This window comes from Camelus ferus, chromosome 3 (assembly GCF_009834535.1).
Source record: "Camelus ferus isolate YT-003-E chromosome 3, BCGSAC_Cfer_1.0, whole genome shotgun sequence".
Classification (NCBI taxonomy): domain Eukaryota; kingdom Metazoa; phylum Chordata; class Mammalia; order Artiodactyla; family Camelidae; genus Camelus; species Camelus ferus.
The window spans coordinates 17,609,249-17,632,448 of record NC_045698.1 but is presented as its reverse complement, the minus strand read 5'-3'; positions in this window follow the sequence as shown (position 1 = coordinate 17,632,448).

The window sequence follows — 23,200 nt, the reverse complement described above, 5'->3', positions numbered from 1 at the left end:
AAGGTAGAAGACTAACTGTGATGGATACCAATTAACAAACACCAATGACCTTAATCAAAGAGAATTTGCAAACTCAGGAATAACTAAATATACCTGAGATATCCCATAGATCAATCTTCCTCCGTAATCCCTTCAGTACTTTTCTGCTAGCTTACCCCCATGTACTAGTGGGTCTTAACTATTGGACAGGTTTTTAGGCAGGAGTGGTCGAGTTTTCTGCTGTATTTCTCATCACTAGAAGCACGGTCAGCAGATAACAGGTGGTCATCGCATGTGTTTTGAGTAAGATGAATGTGATACGAATAAATAGGCCTGTTCAAGCCACCGACCTTGTTAGTCTACGAAAATAAAATTAGATAAAATAAAAGGATATAAATATGAGAAGAATCAGAAGTAGCACATTCTAGAACAAATTGCACAAGTTTTAGTCAGCTGGATGTTAATTTGTGTACAACTTCATCCATTTATCAGTTATGTTGTTACCTGGAGGAGGGAAATAAGAATTACCTCGGTTCTTAGTCACCCGAAAAAAATGAATTTTTAGCAAAAGACAGAAAGTGTGATATAAACAAGATTTTATTAGTAAAATAAAAAGGTAGTAAAATATAGCACACTCCCGAGAATTGGGAGCATGCCAATCCAGGAGAGGAAAAATGGCGCCGCTCCATTATTTTTCAATGTTTGTGCCTTGCCCCCTTCCCTCCTGTCTCAAAATAATTATTCTAAACAACATTATACTGATTTATATTGGAGTAATATCTAATTATTTTGGAAAAATATCAAATAGAGATAGTGAGTTATAATTGTTTGAGAATTATCCTGTTTCTAATCATGTCAAGCCTTTGTTTTTATTGTTATTAAAAGTGGCATATTTTCCCTCCACCAAAGTGAATTTCTATTCATACTTCAGAATTATTTCCAGGATTAGATTGATGATCATATCTCTGCTAAGCCTGTAATTAGGATCAATCACTCTCTCTGTTCTTTTGGTATCTTTTCTATACTTGTTATATGAAACACATTTCATTGCACTGTACTTGTCAATCTTTGATTAAACTGAGACTTTCTTGATGCAGGAAATGTCACTCTTTCATTGCTATTTCTTGAAGACCTATCATCTGTGTCTGGCACATAATACATATTCAATATTCAGTTGTTGATAGGCTGGCTGGCTAGCTGGCTGAGGTCTTTATTCTCAATTTTTGTTTCAATGTGAATAAACCATGAAGATTTAAGAGACAATCTTAAAAAGGAAAGCAAAATTATTTTTAGCCCCCTCCGAAAATAACAATACTGGCAAAGGTTAATGAGTTCAATAATGGGTTGTATTTGGCTTGAGACGCAAGAATATACCAAAATACTTTATTGTTGTCACTGAAACTTTGTTTATTGCCAATGAAGTTGACAGATGCAGAGGAGAGAATACACACACACATACACCACACATACTCTCTCGCTTGTGCCACTGCTTGACAAAATAAATTCTTCAAATGTTGTAAAATTGTAAAATGTGTCAGGAATATTGTAAAGATTTCTATTTGTTTGACTTAACAAATTAAAGTTTACAAAGACAGAATGCATCATGGTTTTTGAACAGACACCAAAATGAATAGCTTTTAAAAACGCTAGCATTTATTGTGTTATTTCTCTGTGCCAAGCACTGACTACACATTTTCCGTTTCATTTAATCTACACATTAATCCTGTGTAGTAATTACTATTGGGTTTCCATTTTTCTTGAGAAGAAACTTACGACTAGAGAATAACTGAATGAAGTCCCTCAGTTAATATGAGGAGAAATCTAAATTTGCATATAGGGATCTCTGAACCCAAAGCCTGTGTGTTTGCACTACTGGTTGTTTTCAGCAGTCATAGGGTTACAGAAAGACCTGCAGGGACTCTTCAAACTTCTGCAGTTTCTAACAGAGGACCTCAATAAGAGGCTGAATACATTTTTACTGTGTAATAACCTTGGCTTTGGCAGAGTATAGGAAGGGAATGGACGTACCTGCAGTATAGATGTTATGCTAAAAGATGATTCTGCAGTACAAATATGTCTTTAGTATTCTTTGCTCCAGAGGAGGCTAAACCTAGGAATAATTCAGACTGGAGGAGAGAGAGTAGTAACTTTTCTAAAAGAACAAAAAGTGATCATTGTCTTGTACCCAAAGCCTTTGAAGATATCATGTTTGCATAGACAGAGTTTTCTGGGGTTTTTCTGAGCAAACCTTTTCATTTTTACAGCTAATAGAAGCTTTCATATGGATTCATTACTTTATAGAGAAGAAAAAATGACTGAGAGAAAAAGAAGAGCAACTAAGGAGAGGAACTTTATGATGCACATTATATGCAACCAAGTTAATGATGAAATTTCATCTTTTTAAGACTCTGAAGACTTAGAAACACAGAAATACAAATCACACCTTCTTAATTAGAACAAATTAATTACTAAAAATAATGAAAACAATTTGCAATAGCTTCATTTTCCCTAAAATTACATATTAGTTTCTACATGAATTTCTACCAGAATACAATTTCTGTTTATTAACATTTGTTGCCAAGAACTGTATATCATCCATAATTCTGGGTTATTAAATTGCTGAAGCATGCAATACAGCAAACTTAATAGATTTTATGCAAATTATTATATAACAAAATAAGAGCAGATGGTACTCATCATATCAGAATCTTTCCATAATAGTTTCATATTTTTGTTAAAATTAATCAAAATGTAAAGGTACTTCTGTGGCTTTTATCCCATTTTAATTAAGTACCCCTAAACATTTTTTAGCCATTGTTCTAACCTTTTGCACCACATTATGATAAAATTTCTGTTTTAACATTCTTTTGATATTAAGTAAGTTACTATCTTTGACTTGTTACTAAGCTGTATGGGATAATTAGTGCATACTAACGTTTTCATTATAAAATAATGTATAGATATATATAGAAAAAAGTTCAGCTTAGGATATAGTTTAACAACAAAAGTACAAAAATATCAAAATATTAAGTTGCTAGTGTTATATTTAGGTTTGTGAATACATAAAATTGGCATATAAATACATGCACTCAAATGTATATATTTATAACCCATGTCTTATCAAATATGTTTTCTTTCTATATTTAAGAAATGCAATATAAAGATAATTGTCCCAAGAGCAATTATATGTAGACAATAAATTTGAATGCAGCACACATTTTCTTTAATTCTATGATTTTATAAATTTATATATACAATGAGAACATTGCATTTCACAGTTCCATTGAACTTTTATAAAATGGCTTTTAGAATTGTAATAGTGCAAATAAAGTAATGATTTGGTTGGAAACTCATTTTTACTTTTATTTAAATTTAGAAAATTATATAGGGCAAATGTTTATTTTGAGCATTGGGAAAGAAATCAGACATAAGTTGTGATTGTTGAAGTAAGTCTGAGGAAGGTTGCTTTGTCAGTCCGTTGGCTTCCTAAAATGAAGCCCATGAAAGGGCATGGGAAGATGTATATGTCAAGCTTAACATACACAATAATTCTGCTCTTTGTATAATGAAGAATGTAATTTGAAATGTAACAGACCAAAACAAAGAGAGAAGCACGTGTATCTCTACAGGACACTAAAGAACCAAAGAATTCTATTCCTGTTTTATTTCTCAATTGACAGATATAAAGGGATCTTCCACTGTGCCATATTATGAGATATATTTTAACACAAATTAAAAAAAATTAAAGTGAGTGGATAAATTGAAAAATAAACAAGCAAACAAAAAGATGCCATAGAAATAAATAGGTCACAGTGTTTTATGATAATAAATTGAAATGTTGAAATAATATATGAAATAATAATTTCATGTTGAAATAATTTCTCTTGGATGGTTAATAAAACTGACATTACTGTAGTATAATAAAATTATCAATTATTAACAAAATATTTAAAACTATATTACCCCTCGAAAATTAGGTCAATCACAAAATATCTGCTTGATCAAATAGAAAATTATTTAGTTTCTAGAAGTATTTGAAAAATAATATAAAAATCTGTCTTATAGTTAAACTTTCCTCACAGAAATATATAATAATTTTAATATTTTTTATTAATTAAGAGTAATTAAAAATAAATGGACAGAGCATGTTATTTGGCCATTTATGAGTTTACTATTCAGAATTAAAAGCTTTCACCAATATTAGCAATAATTGCTTAGAAAGAGAAGTTAAAATCTTTTTTAAAAATAGCACCCAAAATTATAAATTGACACCAAATAAACAAGGGTTATAGATTTTTTAAAAAGCTAGAATATACACCAATATTGCATTTATATAAATAGAAACTAATGAATAATTCTTAAATTGTAAAATAAGAGGAAGAAAGATCAGATTTCCTCAATTTATGTAGTCATATAACATAATTTTATTTGAAATGCTGGACTTCCCCATAAACTTAAAAAATTTGTTTTAAAATTCACAAGGAAAATGAACTGCATAAAAATAGAATAATATGCCTACAGTTGTCATAAAATACATCAAAGTATTGTAAAACTTCATTGATTACATAATTGTGATGCTGGCCCAGCAACAGATACGCAGATCAATGAGCTGAAGACCAGTTATTAATTAAAGAAAAATTTATTGGATAAAACTGGCATTTGAAATTAAAGGAACAAAGTGCTGATTATTCAGTGAATGGCATGATTTACAGTTGTTAATAATACAATTGCTATTTCTGATCTGTCAGCTTTCCTTTGAAATAGTGATTCTGAATGTTTAGAATCCTTTTTATTATATTAGAAATCTCTTCTCTATAAGTTTTTCTATGCATATAATAGTAAAAATACAGCTTTAATTACAGTGTTTCTTTTGATCATTCTGTTTTTTGCCTGATTTGAATGTTGGAATATAGATACATTTGAATATCAACAGACTCTATTGTCTCTTTAAATGTTTCATATTAAACTTATTTTCCTTACTATTAGTTTTACATTTATGTATTAGAATGTGTTAAATAGCTGTATCATGCATATACACATCTCTATTTTGTGTGAAATATCTTTCATCATCTTGGCTTTCCTCCCCTCAGAATCCTAAAGAAATTTCTTTTTAAGAAGATAAAGAAACAATCCCCTTTAAGATAGCAGGCAAGGTAATAAAATACCTAGGAATAAATCTAACCAAGGAGGTGAAAGAATTATACTCAGAAAACTATAAACCATTGATGAAGGAAATTAAAGAAGACTTTAAAAAATGGTCCTGGATTGGAAGAATCAGTATTGTTAAAATGGTCACACTGCCCAAGGCAATCTACAGATTTAGTGCAATCCCTATCAAATTACCCAGGACATATTTCACAGAACTAGAACAAATCATAATAAAATTTATATGGAACCACAAAAGACCTAGAATTGTCAAAGCATTACTGAAGAAAAAGAGGGAGGCTGGAGGAATAACTCTCCCAGACTTCAGACAATACTATAGAGCTACAGTCATCAAGACAGCATGGTATTGGTACCAAAACAGACATATAGACCAATGGAACAGAATAGAGAGCCCAGAAATGAACCCACAAACTTTTGGTCAACTAACCTTCGACAAAGGAGGCAAGAATATACAATGGAATAAAGACAGTCTATTCAGCAAATGGTGTTGGGAAAACTGGACAGCAGCATGTAAATCAGTGAAGCTAGAACACTCCCTTACACCATACACAAAAATCAACTCAAAATGGATCAAAGACTTAAACATAAGACAAGATACAATAAACCTCCTAGAGGAAAATATAGTCAAAACATTATCTGACATACATCTCAAAAATGTTCTCCTAGGACAGTCTACACAAGCAATGGAAATAAAAGCAAGAATAAACAAATGGGACCTAATTAAACTTACAAGCTTCTGCACAGCAAAGAAAACCAGAAATAAAACACGAAGAAAACCTACGGAATGGGAGAAAATTTTTGCAAGTGAAACCAACAAAGGCTTGATCTCCAGAATATATAAGCAGCTCATACGACTCAATAAGAAAAAAATAAACAACCCAATCCAAAAATGGGCAGAAGACCTAAACAAGCAATTCTCCAAGGAAGACACACAAATGATCAAAAAGCACATGAAAAAATGCTCAATATCACTAATTATCAGAGAAATGCAAATCAAAACTACAATGAGGTATCACCTCACACCAGTCAGAATGGCCGTCATTCAAAAATCCACAAATGACAAATGCTGGAGAGGCTGTGGAGAAAGGGGAACCCTCCTACACTGCTGGTGGGAATGCAGTTTGGTGCAGCCACTATGGAAAACAGTGTGGAGATTCCTCAAAAGACTAGGAATAGACTTAATATATGACCCAGGAATCCCACTCCTGGGCTTGTATCCAGAAGGAAATCTACTTCAGGATGACACCTGCACCCCAGTGTTCATAGCAGCACTATTTACAATAGCCAAAACATGGAAACAGCCTAAATGTCCATCAACAGGTGACTGGATAAAGAAGAGGTGGTATATTTATACAATGGAATACTACTCAGCCATATAAACCGACAACATAATGCCATTTGCAGCAACATGGATGCTCCTGGAGAATGTCATTCTAAGTGAAGTAAGCCAGAAAGAGAAAGAAAAATACCATATGAGATCGCTCATATGTGGAATCTAAAAAACAAAAACAAAAACAAACAAACAAACAAAAACAAAGCGTAAATAAAGGACAGAAATAGACTCACAGACAGAGAATATAGACTTGTGGTTACCAGGGGGGTGGAGGGTGGGAAGGGATAGACTGGGATTTCAAAATTGTAGAATAGATAAACAAGATTACACTGTATAGCACAGGGAAATATACACAAAATGTTATGATAACTCACAGAGAAAAAAATGTGACAATGAGCGTGTATATGTCCATGAATGACTGAAAAATTGTGCTGAACACTGGAATTTGACACAACATTGTAAAATGATTATAAATCAATAAAAAATGTTAAAAAAAGTAATTATATTCTATGACTAACTGGGATTTATTCTAGATATGCAAAGCTAGTTCCTCATTTGAAAATCAGTCAAGTTAATATATCATGTCTTAGGCTAAAGATGAAATCATATGATCATATCATTGAATGCAGATAAAGCATTTTAAAAATCAACATCATTTGTAATTCTCTCAGCAAACTTGGAATAGAGAGAATCTTTCCCAGTGTGATAAAGAAGAGCTCCAAAAATTCTACAGCTAACATCATGCTTAACATTGAATGACTGAATGCTTTCCCTGCAGTTCAGGTACAGGACAAAAATATCCACTCTGATTCAACATAGTACTGGAAATAGTGCCCACTATATTGAGTAAAAAAATAAATAAATAAAAGTCATACAGATTGAAAAGAAGAAATAAAATTCTCCGTGTTTGAAAACAGCGTGATTGTCTATATTAAAAAAAAAAAATTCTTGGAATTAATGAGTTCAGTAAGGTTGCAAGAATAAAGCAAATACACACAAAAAAATCACATTTCTATATACTAATAATAAGTATGTGGAGACCGAAATTTAAAAGTCAGTATCTTTTACCATTGCTCCCAAAAATGAAATACTTAAATATAAATTTAACAAAACATATATAAGATCTGTATCTCAAAAATTATAAATTAATTGCTGAAATAAATCAAAGGCCTTAAATAAATGGAAAGATATACTGTGTTCAAGGATTGAAAGACCTAATTTTAAAAAATGATGTCAATGTTTAATGAAATCCCTATCAAAATCCAAGCCAAGTTTCTTTCTTATAGACATACACAGGGTTATTCTAAACTTTGGAAATGTATGGACCTTAGAATATCTATAACAGGATTGAAAAGTAAGTAGGAAGTAGGGGATTTCACTTTACCTGATAGTAAGGCCAACTGTATAGCTACAGTAAATAAAAGAGTGTGGTATTTGCAAAGGGGTAGACACATAGATCAATAGAACAAAATTGAGGACCCAGAAATAGATCCACATAAATAAATATGCCCAACTGTGTTTTGACAAAGGTGTAAAAGCAATTCAGTTGAGGAGGATAGCCTTTTCAACAAACTGTGCTTGAGCAGTTGAACATCCACAAATACAAACAAAACAAAAACAAAATGACAAATAAAAAACCAGAACCTAAACCTACACCTAAACCTCACATACTTTACATAAAAACTAATTCAAAATGCATAATGGACTTCAATGTACAACTATAAAACTTCTAGAAAAAGTAAGGAGAAATATTTAGGATCTAGGACTAGACAGTTATTAGATTTTATATCAAAAGTACAATTGAAAAAAATGATAAATTGGATCTTACCAAAATTAAAAACTGTTGCTATGCTGAAAGTTAAAAGAATGAACAGAGAAGCTGCAGATCAAGGAAAAAATGCTGGTAAACAACATACCTGACAAAGGATTTGTATCTAGAATATATAAAGAACTCTTAAAATTCAACAGTAAAAGAATAACAGTACATGACAAGGGCAAAATACATGCACAGATATTTCAGTGAAGAGGATTTACAGATGGAAAATAAACATATGAAAAGATCATAAAGGAAATGTAAGTTAAAACCATGAGATATTATTACACAACTAGTAGAATGACCAAAATTAAAAAAAAAATTGTGTAAACACCAAATTCTGCAGAAGATCCAGAGAGAAAAAAAAAATGAATAAGCCAAACCCAAAGCTAGAAGAAGGAAGATTGAAAATAATCCAAATAGACAATAAAAAAGCAATAAATAGAATCAACAAAACAAAGGTTGATTTTGTAAAATGATTGCTAAAACTGAAAAACTTTAGCCAAACTGACCTTAAAAAAAGAGAAATATTCAAATTACTAAAGTAAGAAATGAAAACCTTACATAAATGTAATGTCAAAAACAAAAGAGAACTGTGAACAATTGCATCAACAAATTAAATGAACTAGACGGAATGAAAATATTTCTAAAAGTACATAAACCACCAAAACTAACTCAAAAATATAAAAAAGAATAACACACATACAATGAGTGAACAGATTGAACCAATAATCAAAAACCACCCAGCAAAGAAATGCCCAGGACCAGATGGCTTCCCTAGTGAATCCAACCCAATGTTTGAAGAATTAACACCCATCTTTATCAAATTCTTCTGAAAAATAGAATGAAACACTTCCCAGCTTATTCTGTTAGGCTATCACCTTAAAAACAAAACCAGACAAATAATTCACAAGTAAACAGATAAGTATTCCATGTGAATATAGATGCAAAATCCTTAACAAATTATGTATCCAACAGCATAGTAAAAAGATTATACACCATGAATATTTAACATTAATCTTTAAGAAGTTATTCCAAAAACTGGAAGAGTAGGAAACCCGTCTCAACTCATTCTGCAAGGCTAGCATCACCCTGTTATAAAAGCCAAAGACATTATAAGAAAAAAACCTAAAGGTTAGTATCTCTTAAGAAGATAGATGAAAAATGTCATCAATAAAATGCTAGCAAAACAGATCCAGTGGTACATTAAAAGATTTATACACTGTAACTGTGGAATTGATCTCAGGAATGCAGAGGTGACTCATAAAATAATCATTCAATGTAACATACTGTATTAGTACAACAAAGGATATTGTCATCTTAATAGACACACACAAAAATAAAATTTGACAAAATTCAAAGCCTTTTCTTGATAAAACAATTTAAAAAAAAATAGGAATAGTTGAGATTTTCTCCAAGCAAATAAAGAGCATCTACAAAAAACTCACTGCTAGTGTTTGATGGTGAAAGACTGAATGCTCCCCAACTAATGTCTGAAAAAAGACAAGGATGTTCACTCCGATCCCTTCTATACTGCAGGTGTTATAGAGGGCAGTTACGTAAGAAAATGAAGTAAAATGCATCCAGATTAGAAAGAAAGAAGAAAATTATCTTTTTTTGCAGACAACCTGATATTACATGTAAAGAATCTTAAGGAATGCAAATCACTTATTAGAGCTAATAAACAATTTCTGCAAATTTGCAGGATAGAATATCAATATATAAAAATCAACTACATTTCTGCTCACTAGGAATAAATATCCAAAAATAAAAATAGGAAAGAAATTCTACTTATAGTAGCATAACAAAAAATAAATACTTAGGTGTAAGTTTAACAAGAGAAGTGCTAGACATATATACACTGAAAATTATAAAACATTACTCAAAGACATTAAAGATGACCTAAATAAATGGAAAGGCATCTCAAGTTCTTGAATAAAAAGTACTCCACAAATGATCTACAGATTCAATGCAATCACTATCAAAGTCCCAGCTGGCTTTTTTGCAGAATTTATAAGCTGATCCTAAAATTAAAATACAAATTCAAGTAAACTATAATAGTCAAAACAGTCATGATAAAAATGAGTAGAAAAATTCACTCTGCAATTATAAAAGTTATTATGAAGCTAGCGTAGATTTCCCACCCAAGTGTCCAGCCTGTTGTCCTCCCACATAAATTTCAGACTCATGACTACGACTTCAACTCTGGCTGAGGTTTCCAGTTGGCTGGCCTATCTTGTAGATTTCAGACTTGCCAGACTCTGTATCAGTGTGAGTAGACTGGGAAACATCTATGTTACAGTCTTGAGGCAGAATTCCTTCTCAGGGAAACCTCAGTTTCTGCTCCTAAGGTCTTCAAGGGTAATTTACATTGCTTAAAATCAATTGATTGTAGATATTGATCTCAAAATTCCTCCACAGAAACATCGAAATTGTCATTTGACCAAAATGACCACCATAGCCTAGACAAGTTTACACTTAAAATTAACCATTACATCATCTTAAATGTGTGTTTACCAAATTGAAGCATACAAGGAAAAGACTGTTTGAAGATCATTGTATTTTTCCATTAACACAAACTGAATTATTTTTTTTCTCTCTTCACCTTTGACTACTTTACAATGTCCAAATGTGACTTGCTCATTCCAGAATTTACAAGATGAATAGATGATGTAATTTAGGAAAAGGGAAAGATTAAAAAAGGTGTTAACATTTTGTCAAGTTGGATTACTTATATTTTAAGGCAGTTGGTAAAACAGTATTCATTGTAATAAAGGAACAGAGATGAGTAAAAGATAAGACTAGAAAAGTTCATAGTGTTGAAATAGGAAAAGAAAATTAATGATAAAAATATACTTATATTAGCCCTAAGAAATAATTAAAAGGAAAGTTTGGAGTCATAACAAAAATAATGATAATTATAATAAAAATTACATTCTACTGTTAAAATTGTTTGTATATTCTTATGTACCTTTAAACAATGATTAATTCTTATTTTTTTCTCTCTAAAGTTTTATATGTAAAGCTGCCCTGCATATAAATAATCTAAAACCATTATATCTATTAAATATATTAGACTTTGTGTTTTCTCATTTGTATGCAAATATTATATTTATTTTTCTTTCTGAGAAATAATAATTTTAATTGGTTAATTATAACTTTAAGGAAGAAAAATCTTAGGGCTGAAACAAGGCAATAATGTAAAGCTAAAATAAAATTATAAATTCCAACAAGCAGTATTTAAATGTTAGATAAACGTGTTTGCCTGCAAGGCCTTTTATTAGTACCTAAGAAGGCCAAGAGAAAAAAAAATCCCATTGATTTAATTATGAGTGAAAATTTTCTACTTATAAAATGTGGCTATTCTTACATGTGAGATCAGTAATACATAAAATAGATAACTCAGTCCACATTGTGTGACTTAAATTGAACAAAAACAAGGAAAAAGTTATTTGATTGAAAAAAGCAGGCTAATATATACTTAATGTCTAATGAATGTCAGTTAGTTATTAATTATTGCTCATTTAACTGAATTAGTTTGTACAAGTTAATGATTAACCATGAACTACTTTTGCTATTCAAATACTGGAGAAGTCCTTGCGATACTACTTTAAATATAGGGAAGTAGTGAGCTGACTTGGAAACAGAGGTAGCGGTGGATTTTTTATGTGTAGTCTTCATGTGCCAGGTTGATAAAAGAGATCATAAATTTTCTATTCTTTAATACTTTAATCACTTAATTCATACAAGCTTAATTGTTTTGGAAACTCCCAGCAATATGTATAGTAAATGGAATTACTATTTCAGGTCCATTTTTACAAATACTGTGTAACTAGTAGAAACAGATTAGGATACAAGGAGAAGCCTTGCAATGAGAAGTTGGTGAAGGTGGGAGAGTCACTGACATGCTCTGGCTTCAGTGTCCACAGTGGTTAAAGAAACTATCAGCTTTGATTAGCAATTCCTAAAACGTGATTCCACGGAGATATTCCAGATGACTTTAAATGGCAAATGAAGTTTACAAATTGTTACATCTATATATAAAAGTGAATTAAAAAATTCAGTCTATTTTCTAACATTTCAACTACCACTACTGAGCATAGCCAATGAATAAAAATGACTTTATTCCTGAAATGGAATGCTAATAATGCTTTTCATATGTAGATGTTTTATTATAGACATAAAAAGAAAAATTAGCTTAAATTAACTCAGTATAAAAATCAATGACCTTCAGTGAAAAAAATATTGGTCTAAGTCTAGTTCAGATTGCCAAGGAATACCACTTTGTGGCACACTAAACTGAGTATCACTCTTCATTGTCAAGGGAAAGGGGAATTGATTTTGTTAAACAAGTATGCACATCAGTGAGTAAAAAGATATATAGATGAATCTATATAAATGCATACAAAGAAACAGCAATGCATTAGACCTTTTATGGTGGTTTAAACAATCACACTCTATAATACAAAAATAAGGCCAAATATATGCTTATGAAGGTCAAGCCTTTAGAAGATAGGGCCCATTTGTCAATATTTTCTCTACTTAGCTCAGTTTGAGAATAGGCTGCACTATCAAATAGGAATTTATTTAGTTTAATATTCATTTCTAAATTTCTCTACATCTCAAAATCCTTTTTTTCACTATTAAATGCAAGCACACTTCAAATGGGCATTTATTCCAAACATTCCCTGACCATCGATAAATACACATAACCTGCTCTCAGAAATCAGGAACTGTTTTGCCTGGACATTTCCTTGTAATATAGGTGTCAGCACACTTTTCCTGTAGAAAGTCAGTTAGTAAATAGTTTAGGTTTTTTGCAACATTTGGTCTATGTTGCAACTCCTCAACTGTGTCTTTGTAGTATGAAAGCAGCCATAAACTTTACATAAAGAATGAGTGTGACTGTTCTCCAATAAAGCTTTATTTGCAAGAACAAGTCATGAGCCAGATTTGGGCTTTTGGCTGGATTTGGCCCATAGGTTGTAGCTTGCTGACCCATTTTAATTTAATAGGGCATGCAATATTGAAAACTATTTCCATGGATATTATGTTGGCTATTTCCTATACAAAATCAACTCAAGCTCAATATATTATTTTCCTAATTTTATTAAACCCCTGTGGAATTATATCCATACTGATCTCTATAAAATGCAACACATTTTATTCTAATTGTTTAAGTTTGATGAAAATAATTAGAATATTTTCAAACTTTTAGAAGTTTTATTTGGTTATTTAAGCCTGAAGGAAGAATAAGAGAAAATAATTGAGACCAACAAACCTGTGAATGCAGATAATGAGGTCTAACACTAGTTATGGACTACTCAGTGACACTTAAATGATTAGGATGTAGGTTTATTACCTTCAAGTGTAAAAGCAGTATTCAGAAATTGTCTCTTTTGTATTGGGAACTTGGTTTTGAAAAAAGTGAGCTGTAAACAACATTCGGCTAATGATCACACTTCCATATGGACAATTACGTGATAATCTACATTAGCACATTTCTCTCCTAGTTATGAATTTTCTTATTGAAAAATATCACTATAAAAGAAACTCTCAAATCTAAATATCTCAGACAGTTTTTTAACAGCCTAAGAAATATGAATCAAGGTATCCTATATGCAAACTGGAAAAAAATTGGTTAGCTACATAATTGATCTGATCAATGGTTAAAAGTGAAAAATTACATAATAAAAAAATGCTTCACTTAAAAGATTTGGGAGAATAAAGGATAAAGAGACTTTGACCTATTAGAGCCAGAAATGTGCCTCAGAATGAAGGCATGTTCTAGAGAAATTTTGTAAAAGGTTAGGCTCTATACAGTTCTAAAAACATTTTGCTTTTTGATACTACTTTAAAATATTGTATATAACACAGTGTTTTAAGAGTGACTTTGGATTCTTCGTCAACCTTTATTTACAAACATGCCTCCATGACCTATAGAAAGACACATGCAAAAATAGTATCTTTAGAGAACTGAGTTTGTAACTACTGGAAAGAAAATGGTAAGTCCTGGAATTAAATCTATTGAAGTGAAGCTGTTGCATTATGGAAACATGAATTGAACTAAAGGTGTAGGAGGGACTTAAGGCCTGTCTTGGTGCATGTAAAAAGGGAAAGTGTCAAGACCCAAAAAAAATGCAACACAGAGTTCAAATTACATTTACTTACCAAGAATGTATACTACTAGGGTTACAAAGGTGAATAAGCCATGGATCTTTCCCTGAAAGCGTTCAGTAAGGTAAGTTCATCATCACAACCATAATACTATAAAGCTGAGCATGATGGATGGGCCGAGAAGAAAGATTTTGTTGAATGGTTAGAGAAAAGATGAATTATTTCTGTGCTCTGGGTACTCACATGGTAAATATACTTTTTGAACTGAGTTGAGATTGGAGTCCATTATGCAGTGACATCTATAGTGCATTACTGTGTTATGCACAGAAGTTTTATATAATGAGGGAGGAAAAAAACAAGAGAAGAACCTGTAAATGTTCTACTGTGGGAGAAAGGGGCAAAACAAAACAAAACAAAATACTGACTGTTTCTTGAAGAATATAGGCTTATTATTTTGTAGAGTATTCCTTAGCTTGGCTTTATCTCATGATTCTTCATCATTAACTCTGGTAACCTATTTTTCGCTGGAATATCACAAAAGTGCTGCTGCATCCTTCTCAGTGCAATACATTAAGAGACATTTGACATATCATTACTGGTGATGCAAACTTTTATATCTTGGATATGGCAGTGTCTCTTAAGATTTCCAATTATATAGTTGCTGTTTACTCTTTTTCACCAATAAGTACCTGCAGGAAATAAACTGGGACTTCATCCATTGATGAATTTTGCCAGAAGTATCTTTTGTAACTATTGTAGTTGCCAAATTGTGATGTTCTATATCCAGCACTACTTTTCAGCATATCTAGTTTGGAATTAGACTATGAGAAGAAGCTTTCATTTATATGATGTTTATTTATTAATTTATTTATGTCAGTATGGACTCACGGATTCTTATTTTATTTATGGGTTATAATCTGTTATTTGTGTGATGCTCAAATAGTCCCCAGTTTGGCTAATGTGAGTACTTCAGGTTGACTCCTGTTTTTAGTTCACATCTTCACTATTCTTTGACCACTTCCTAATTGGCCAGCACTCTTAGAAAATGTCAAAATTATGGAGTACAAAGAAAGACTGAAGCCCATTCTAGATTAAATTAAAAATTAATGACAACTGAAAGCAGCATAAGTTTATGGATTGAATCCATGGATAGAATCTTCTTTTGCTATAAAAGAAATTCATAAAAAATTGTAAAATTTGAATGGCTATAGAAGAAATAATGGCATTGTATCAGTATGAATTTCTGGCTTTTAAAATCATACTGTACATAGGTAAGATGTGCTTGCTTTTAGAGTATACCTATTGACACATGTAGAACTAATGGGGCATCATGCCTGCAACTTTCCCTCAAATAGTTTAATAGTTCAGAAAGAGGCAAATAAAAAATTTTAAAAAGCAAATGTTGGAAACAATTAACATTTAGTGATTCTATGTAAAGAGTGCATGGAGATAATTTGTACTAATATGCAAATTTTATTTGTATGAAATTATGTGAAAATGAAACACTAAGAAAAATTAAAAATACAAGTTCAGAGATACAGGCTATAGGCCAAGCCCTGGTGTGCACAAATACATACACATCCATATGCACATATGTCCCTGAGAACAAAAAGTTACACTACTTGAAGATTGAATGGTTTTGTAATAGATTATAATTTTGTGGAGCTCACCCACCCCTAGACACAAGAAGTATAATGTTTGCTTGTTTATCTATCTATCTATCTATCTATCTATCTATCTATCTGTCTATCTATCTATTAGTTTTTATTTACCACAGGCTTTGGAAGGAAATAATGTCTCAACTCTATGTCTGTTTAATAAAAAAAAAAAAAAGTGCTGTCTGGATGGTGACAAAAATTTAATGTCTAGCCTAGGCTATCATAGATAAGTTAATTAACAGCTCTCAAACTCGAATTCTGTATAATACATTAAGAAGTAATATATATTGTTACTTGTGTATAAAGATTAAAGGGAGTGGTACAGATCTCATTGTAATACCAAGACAATTGTTCAATAAATGAGAGTAATAAAAGCATGAGCAGTAAGTAAAGGAACAGATTGAATTAAAATAGGGTAACTTTAATTTATTTTTAAGTGCTTGAACACAATTATATTCCTAAACTTTTTGTTTTCTGAAACTTAATTATATCTTAAAAGAGTTATTTTTCCCTATACAAAATTTTTCATCTATGATATTTACTAATGACTTTAACACAGGTATTTTGCCAAAAATTATAGATGTTTGGCAGCTAACCCATTTTACAGGAGCTGTCAAAAATGACAGTGACACTTAAAATGATTTCAGCTTATTAAAAATAAGGCAAGGCCATTGAACTTAGAAAGCTAAAAGCCACATATGAAAAAAGATATACAGGGTGGGTCTCACTTAATCTCAGCTATAGAACCAGAGTTAAATTAGATGTCAGTTGTTAGATTCCAAGGTCACTAAAAAAGATACTTAATTTTAAACCTGTTTATACATTTTACATTTTATTCTAAAGAGATCTTAATATTGAATATAAGAATTTCTTATCCATGGTTATTATTCAGGAAGTCTGCAAATTCTGTTAATTTAGAACAAAGTATTTTTGTGTATATGTGATTTATACATTTAATTTCACCCATGGATAGAATATCTATAGCTTTTATTAGATTCTCAAATGAGGCTATGGTGAAGATGTGTATTATATGGTCAATTCATATTTTTATCACAGTGGATTCCTCAGATCACTCCCTGAAGTGTAACATTTTAAAGCAGAGTACATAGTGTCATAGGAGTAAATTAATTGAGATCACTTTCCTTATCAAAGGTTTAATATCAGCAAAGCATGTATACAGCCATCAGACAGCACAAAGTTTAAGATGCATCAAATATAAAAACCTCTAAATTTTATAATTTGAAAATGATGTTTCAAGGGCAGTAAAATTAAAATAAATCTGACCTTCTTTGTAACTACACCAGGGTCACAGGATAGTATAAAATGTTCCTGTAGCACATAAAAACAACTTGAATGCCATATAAAATTTCCCTAAAACATATGCTAGCTCTGATAATATACTGTTAGGCACCTCAGTGCAGTGGGCTAGGCAGATGCTAATATTGTAGATACGAGCCCTGTGATAAACATTAAAAAAGATTTTATGTTATGAATGGGACAAAAACCATGACTCTTTTGTATCTTATAAATCAAATAAATAATGCAATGGCAAACAGAAAAGCAAATGAAAATTTGAGCTTCAGCAGAAGCAGAAGACTCCATACCATTACATATGAAGCAGGGCGATAGAATGCAGTTGATGCCCAATAACGTGTTGGAAAGATGCCTAAAAAGAATGATTTTAAGAACAATTCTCAGACTAAGTCAGAAGAGAATAATTCTCCAAAGTAGCAAGAGAGACAATGAACAGACAACCAACCTTCTTTAAGACAAGAGCAATGATTTCTAAGGGCTGGTGGTGACAGCTGCCGTGAACTCCTTTTGATACAACAGATACAACACATAAGTCAGGGATGGTGCAGGTGAATAAGGAAACACGAATTCTTGCAAGTCTGATATTTAAGGAGTCTCTAATTGGGAACATCTTGGCAGTTGGCAAACCTTCTTAGCTTAGAGAAAATAAAAAGCTAAAATAAATCATCCGAACACATGAACTTTTCTACCTTGAATGCCATCTCCACACATCCACGCATATTTCCTGCAAACAGCTGGTTAGAAAAGAACATATCATTAAACAATGTTTTATAGTTAAAATGTAACTTGCGCAAGACATAAAAAAAAAACCCATGAGCATAAGAAGAGAGAAAGAGAAACCAAAAGTGGCAAATAAAAAAATCTTGCCAAAAAGAGTTCCCAAAAGCTCAAGTGAGATATACAAAAGCTCAGGAGCTATCAAAGCATCTGAAGGTAAGGTTGTAGGTTAGAAGAACTCAAGAGAAATTACAAAAGAAAATGATACATTCACAGTCTAAACAGTCAAAGAGGAAAATAGTGACAAAAACATTAAGGGCATAGACCACTGGCTTGAGAAAGCTAGGAGAAAAAAGTGAAAATGAACAGAGTTTTAGTAAGTATTACAAACAGAATTATATATACATGTTTACATAAGTGTATATGGATAAAGCTAAACAGAAAGATGGATACATCGAGTATCCTCATAATGTGTACATGTAAGTGGGCAAAATTAACAAACTGAACAGGAGAGAAACGTTTATTGATATAATGTCAGTAGAGAATCCACAGCTAAAAGAAACTGAATCACAAAGAGGAAGGACATTGTCTTCCCAGGATAAACTGCCAAAACATGAGAGTTTGTCACACTCTGAATCATGTCATATAAAAAGCAAATGGACTTATGAGATAAAGAAACAATCCTTTCAGCTTATGGGGAAAAATTAGGCTGGCTAAAAAAATTGGCCGTAGTAATATCTAAGAATGGGAAAAAAAGTATGCTAAAGCCTATATATTTCTACCATAAGGAAAGTATGAGACTTTTTTTTTAAACCAAGACAAACTTTAACGTATAGAGGTAGCAGTCTTACATGCTTGATGGATAAAGGCAAAGAGGACTTAAACTTGGGAGTTCTTGAAGACACTACTAGATAAAAGGCCAACTAAAGAAAATAGTGCAGGGAAAGTAATTCATATGAGAACTTATTTAAAGTGAAGGGATATGACTGAAAATAGATGTCAGAGTTGTGAAAAATAAAGGTAACATAATTGAGCGTCTATGCATCAAATTATATATTATTGAATTTCATATGTGTACATAGCAAAACACATATGTGCACACAAGATAGGAGAAAATTTCAATTTATCTCTATAAGAATGTTCACACGGTATGTTACCAGAATTTTAATTTTTAATTTTGATAGGTATTGACAAGTTAACAACAATAGGAGTGGTCAGATTTTGACACCCATGTGTGAAGTTGGCTGTCTCCTTAAACCTTATATAATGTATTAATATAGCATGTTATCAATGATTTTTACCTTTGCCATTATGGTAGATGAACAAGGGTACCTGCTAATTTAAATCTGCATATTTCTTATGATGAACAAATTTTAATATTTTAATTTTCCTTTCTGTGAACTCCCTATGTATGTTGTTTACTACTTTTCTGTTTAGTTTTGGATAAGATTCTCATTATTAACTTGTAGGAGCTACTTATATGAGAGGTAAATTAACTCTCAAGCATGATATATTTTAAACATTCCATTTAGTATCTAACTAGTACTCAAGCTATTTTCTTATTGGCAAACATGAATCAAGTATTTTGTAATTCCTGGATTCTACTCTTATATAGGTTAATTTGTTAGATTCAAACATATCAGTGATTTCTATTTAGTTTTTGGGTGCTGTGTAATGTTTAGAACAGTTGTCAAAACTTTAAGATTATTATTATCTTTCAGAAACTTCCGAATATTTTCTATTATCATTATGGCTTTCTTTTTCTGTTTTTAAATATGCAACAGTTCTGGTTTTTAACATGGTTTTGTAAATGAAGTAGCATCTACAAATATGATTATAAGTTGTAATCTGCTTTTCGATTCCATAGTACATCGCCTGAATAACTTCTTGGCCTTTTGGCTAAGATTAAGTGCAACAGTACATTGAAATATATAATTCTATGTAGTAGATTACGTTTGTAGATTGTGACATTTCCAATATATTTTGAAAAGTGAAAGTGATGTGTAGCATTCTTTTCTGTGCTTTTTTTGTTGAGGGGACTTGACATTGGTATTAATGATAGGCATATTTCAGAAAAAGAACTTTGGAATTTTGTTTCTTGTGATAACAATATTCAGTACCACTGAAATTTTTTACCTGGAAGCTGTACTTCTCTACATTTTGACTGACTGTATGTACAGAAAATAATTATATTTACAGCATTCCTAGATAAACAGATGAGGCTGATTGAGGCTGGAGGCAAACAGCTCAAGAACTGCAGCTGCCTCAAGCCAAATATTACCAATCTGAGTGATCAGAGAATCAATAACTCGTAACATGTATAGCCAGTTTTCTGTACTGGGGAAACTAGTTTATACCATACCTTAGGTATTTGGCAGAATTCCAAGATATTGAAAATGTATTTGTTCTGTTTATTCTTTAATTCTGTTTAAGTATTGAGTCTTTTCTGGGGTCATTTTGGGCATTTATGTTTCCTTATCTAAGACAAGGTTTAAATATTTAAAACCAAATATGTCTTTTGATATTTTATCAAATAAATGTATTATTAGTCTTCAAATGTCAAAGGATTTCTACTATAAATAATCTCTGTGATTATTTCCCAATTTCAAATATCTAATATATTTATGCTCTTTTCTTTTTCCCTTTGATTATATTATCCAATCATCTAATTAAGCTTTTTTTAAAGAGCTAGTTTTTAGGTATATATACTAATTTTACTCTTTCCTTGCTTTTTTATTCCTTAATTTTTGCCTTTATTTTAATTAATTTCTGATTTCCTGAAATTTGACTTCTTATCTAGTTCTGTGTTCATCAGTCAGATTCTTAATTAGCATATGTACTATTTATTATACATATTTTTAAGGTTATATACTATGTTGTTTTGTACATACCGAATTAGCTATAACTCATAGATTTAAAATGTTGTTTTTTATGATTACTACTTTTGAGCTATCCTAAAATTTCAGATCTGCTTTCCCTTTTAGGCACAATGCTGAGTTACAAAAGTACTTCTGTTTGGTGTTTTTTGCTCACATTTCCAATTACAAATGTTTTTTTAATATTGTTTTGTATTTTTTATATTTTTATTGTATTGCAGTCAATGTTTTCTACAATATATCTGCTTTTGGAATGATTCATTTGAAGTTTTAATGCTAAGGTAGAAAATATTCAAGAGTAGGTTTTTGTCAGTTTGAATGACTTACTCATTTTTATTGTTTTATTCTGTTACCCTCTGTATTCAGATTTTTAATTATTATGTATTTTTTCTCATTTACTGAGACAATTTATCTCCCAAACAAAATTATAATTTTTTAACATAGGATTTTCAGATAAAATGCAGGATATTAATTTAAATTTGAAGTTCAGATAAACAATATATAGATGACAGATAGATAGATAATGAGCATATAGTACTATCTTAGTCCATTTGGCTACTATGGCAAAAATACCATGGACTGGGTAGCTTATAAGCAACAGAGGTTTATTTCTGACAGTTCTGAAGGCTGGAAGTCTGAGATCAGAGTGCCAGCATGGCTGGGTGAGGGCCTTCTTCTGGGGTCACAGACTCTTTCTTATATCATCACATGGTGGGAGGAGAGTATAGAGATCTCTCTGGAGCTTCTTTTAATTCCATTCATAAGGGTCCCATCCTCATGGCTTAAGTACCTCCCAAAGGCTCCACCTACTAATACTGTTACTTTTGGGAATTAGGATTTTAGCATATGGACTTTAGGGGGACACAAATATTCTGACCTTGGCAAGTATGTATATTAGTAATATATGTTTATATATTTAGTATTTATTATATATGTATATATATTTGAGATATACATATACTAAGTGTGTGTGTGTATATATATGTATATATGTATGTGTGTGTGTGTATGTATGTATGGGTGTGTGTATATATATATATATATATATATATATATATATATATATATATACATGCTTAAAGAAAAGTGCTTACCTGAAACTCAGATTTTACTAGATATCTCATATTTTGTTTGTCAAATTTGGCAAATCTTAGAATTATTCATGGAAAATAGAATTGAAGCTATTTTTTACTGCAGTCAGATTCTGTTTATTCAGTTGAGGCATTAAAATGCTTGGCTTTAATCTTAAAGGTGAAAGTATACTGAATGTATGACCCATGATTTCTTTTCTCTTTGATGATAATGATGTTTCTTTTTTTATTGATGTATAGTTAATGTACAATATTATATAAGTTACAGGTGTACAATATAGTGATTAACAATTTTTAAAGGTTATACTCCATTTATAGTTATTATAAAATATTGTCTGGCTATACTCCCTGTGTTGTACAATGTATCCTTGTAGCTTATTTTATACAGAATAGTTTGTATCTCTTAATCCACTACCCCTATATTGCCTCCTGATGGTGATGTTTCTTCTACCAAAAATGCTTTTTATAAACAATAAAGGTTGAATCAGTAGCTTTCCTTTTGTATGTTATAGCCCCTTAGTTTTAGTTTTACTTTCATTTCACTTTTTAAATTAGATGTTTAATACGCCATTTCATTTTTTAATTTAATATTTAATTATCAACAAAAGGACAAACAGCAACAAAGTGGGATCTGAGATTATGCTAACAGATTATTTTGTGATTTGTAGTCACATAGACCATTCTTGAAAATGTATAAATAAGTGTGAAAGTATTAAATCAATATTGTTAGCTATCTTTAAGAAAAGTCTTGTTTAAGGTTACTTGAGCAAGACATGGCAAATTTTGGACAATTCTTTCTTTGGATTAGATTCTTCGTAATTAATCCTACATTGACTTCAGAATCCTTCTTAAGATAGTACTTTTAGACCATGATTGTCAATTTTCAAAACTGATTTCACAATAAAAATATATTAAGTGTTTAAAATATGCCCAGCACTGTCAGGGCAATAGGGATACAGGAAAGAACGAAAAAGAAAAATCAAAAAACAAAAAAAAATCCTTACTCCTTTGGGCTTTATTTTCTAGTTGCAGGAAACAAGTAATCAAACAAGTATGTCATATTTTGTATTGTAGAAAGGACAAGAAGAAAAATATATAATTTTAAGGTGAGACATGATGTTGGGAAAGCAAAGCTA